General features: G+C 30.3%; 1 long non-coding RNA gene across 2 annotated transcripts; it reads left to right on the top strand.

The window, feature by feature from the left end:
* The first annotated feature begins 1,473 nt into the window (after positions 1–1,473).
* Positions 1,474–2,435, top strand: LOC134244252 (uncharacterized). Of its 2 annotated transcripts, none has more exons than XR_009987187.1 (3): positions 1,474–1,714; positions 1,927–2,045; positions 2,395–2,435. It is a non-coding gene; the product is annotated as an uncharacterized LOC134244252 (long non-coding RNA). The 2 variants fall into 2 exon arrangements; XR_009987188.1 differs by lacking the exon at positions 2,395–2,435 and adding an exon at positions 2,302–2,391.
* The last annotated feature ends 781 nt before the right edge of the window (positions 2,436–3,216 follow it).

Genomic DNA, 3,216 nt, shown 5'->3' with positions numbered 1-3,216 from the left:
AAAACTTTTTTTTTCAATAAAAATGACGAAATGCAAAAAATCCAATTATTATTGTTTGAAATGTGTTTGATCCTCGTGTGAATTTTTCATTGATACCCTACAGAAAGTTTACACAAAAGCCTTGAAATAACGAATTATTTTGAAAGCAACGGGTAATTTGTTATACATATTTTTATTTAGTACATATAAACAAGAAAATGATTTAAAGTTCTCAGAAAATCTTTTAAATTGAAGAATATTACTACTTTTATCTTACCATCATTCGTACAAGTAATTCCACTTCTATAAACATTCACTTTATATTAATATCATAAAACCTCAATATCTCACAATATTAGGACATAAAAGTTAATCTTGCTGGACTGCCTATTTACTGTGCCATGTGAATATGATTACTTTTTTTTTATCTGAAGATAGTGCAGTAACTGTTAATGGTACTGTCCCGTTAATCATATATTGCTTTGGTTCCAAAGATTAGATTGATTGACCTAAAGAGTCGTCAAACTCATTTAAATTTTAAAAATTTCAACTTGGGGACTACCATGTCCTTGATTAGCTGTCAAGGTATTAAGTCGAGAAACTTTATGCGCGCATGTGCCCACAGAACAATCGTCACTGATTGAAATTATCAATGAAGAGAGAGAGAAAAACACTTGTTCAGTAAAAAGCATCCTTTGCTTGCCCTGTGAGACAGATGGCAAATATTCAATTGAATCAAATTATGGAATTGTTTGCCGGGATTGATTGAGGCCACTTCAAGCAGGTATCCTGTGAGGTGAGTTTGATGAAAGAGCAGTTTTGTTTTGACTGAAATTTTGATATTTTATTCTGCTCAAAACAGTTTTTCTTCTGTACTTGAAAGAATTTTCACTTAGGTCCATTGTTTTTAATCAGTCATGTAAAACTTGAACTACTTGATATGGACATTGCTAAAAGTTTTATCAGATTGAAGTCAATTATACACGAGATAAGAAAATAGTGAATGTCATCACTGTACTTATCGTTCAATCTTTTACTTCATAAAAAGTGTGTAAAATATATGGGATTATGTTTCATTTTTGGTTTCTAGTAATATTAAGTAAGCTTATATGTTTTTCTTGTTTACACATGTACATGTAACTTAAATACAAGTGTTGTAAAAGAAATGACCATGTAAATTTAGCCAAATAATGAGATAATTTTAATTCTTTTTCAGGTGTGACATTTAACTTTGTAGATGCGGGTCCAGTAGTTATATAAAGTATGTTTCTAACGAACCCTGTCATCGAGGCCGTGCATAGTTAATTTTTTTATTGCGTTGCAACGCAAAATTTTGCATTTTTAAATAGCAAGGATTATTGCGTTGTTTAAATGCAATAAAAATATTTCCTTCACTGAACTGGCCTCCATGGGATTTCGATAAACCCAAAATTGCAGATTTTTTTCGATCATAGATACTAATCAATAAACTGCAAACATGGGTATGGAGAAAATCTGTATTCTTGTTATCTTGATTTTGCAGTGCCTAAGGGGACATCAAATAATGCGATTATTGGTCTGTCTTACGCTATCACAAAACAAATTTTACAGTTTATTGAATAACTGTACGTGGAATTATGACAATATACGAGTACAAAGGATATTATATTTTACTACACTCTGATTTGCACAGAAACATGGTCCAAGACTGGCAGCCCAATCATGACTGATGTATCTGCATCGACAACACCCAAAGGTATATTGGACTGTCGCGCATATTGGTGAATTTGGAAAGACCCTTCTTGCAATACTATACCTTTTGCTACATAAAAATTAAAAATGGATACAACAGAACAAATCAAAGGGGTGATTAAAGATAAGTTGATAGTTAATTTCCACACCTACTAGTAGTAATTTAAATAGAAACTGTGTTCTAATTTTATCACATGTACAGATTCTATTTTGCAGTGTGCATGGACACCCATCCTTGTGCCTTATATATAGAAAGGAAGAGATTTGTAGAAGGAGTGGACCATTCTATCAATGGTCTGAGAAAAATTGTCCGCTGTACTGTGGATTTTGTCAGGGTAATACTAATGTTTTCAAGATAATGTACTAATAGTAGACGAAAATAACCCTGAAAAATCAGAAATTGTTAAAAAGGTTATTTACAAAAGTATTTAAAAAAGGAGTTTGCTACAGCGTTCAGACAAGATGATCTGCATAAAAAGGATTTAAATTTTTTTTTTTTTAATATCGGTATATTTTATTGCATGAAAATTTTCCTGCTATTTTAATACTTCCATGTATCTGTAAATACATAAGCCCGTTTTTCTCCTGTAGAGCCAACTATAACTGTACCCTGCGAGGACAAACTTTCTAACTGTAATCAATATGGTCAAGATATGTGTACCAACAGTCGTCACATTTTATTAGGGAGAAAAATTGTAGAAAATATTGCAGTATTTGTTCAGGTAAAATCTGTTTTTAAAAACATGAGACTCGGGATTGTTTGCAGAAGACTATTTTTGAGTATATTTTTTGTGTTACTTGTATGTGTTTTGCTCTTTTATTAAAAAGATCTTAAATTAAACTAAAGGTTTTCAATTTTTATTTTAAATTTGACATTTAAATGGAGCAAAATTTGTTTGAAAATATATATTATAAACAAATTGTCCTTATTTTCTGATATTTAAATACCATTATTCGCGTTGAAGTTAGTTTGGAAGGAAATTGCTTAAATTTCATAAATGATTGCATTTATTTGCGTTAGAAGTTTTTTTTTTTTTTTTTTTTTTTTTACCTCAAATCGTACTTCATATTTTTATCAATCTCTTTTAAGGTTCATCTATACTCTGATAAGAGAGATAACTCTTAATGACATACATGTCTATTATTCTTTTATCAAGTCGAAGATTCTTTTTTTGTCCAATTTTGCCCCGGAAGCTATGCTATAATTGTTTGCATTTGTATTTTACTGATAAAACACACATCTTTTGGAAAAGCAAATAAAATTCAAGCAACATTTTATATGAGTGAGCAGAGGGTTTAAGAGCCTAATGTATATTTACCCAGTTCTGATCCTAGAATAATTCCTTCGTGGTTTATTTCAGGTACAGACTACTGTAGTAGACATGTCTTCCATGCTGGGATAATGTAAATTATCAAAATTATATTCATGTTTTCAACGTTGTGAATAAAAAAATTCAAACAATTGGGTTTTGTTTTTGTTGATTATTTTGTAGTTAAAATAATTCT

This window comes from Saccostrea cucullata, unplaced genomic scaffold, assembly GCF_032062105.1.
Source record: "Saccostrea cucullata isolate Sc308-1 unplaced genomic scaffold, CSIRO_AGI_Scuc_v1 ctg2665, whole genome shotgun sequence".
Taxonomy (NCBI): domain Eukaryota; kingdom Metazoa; phylum Mollusca; class Bivalvia; order Ostreida; family Ostreidae; genus Saccostrea; species Saccostrea cuccullata.
This window is presented reverse-complemented; position numbering and strand designations above follow the sequence as displayed.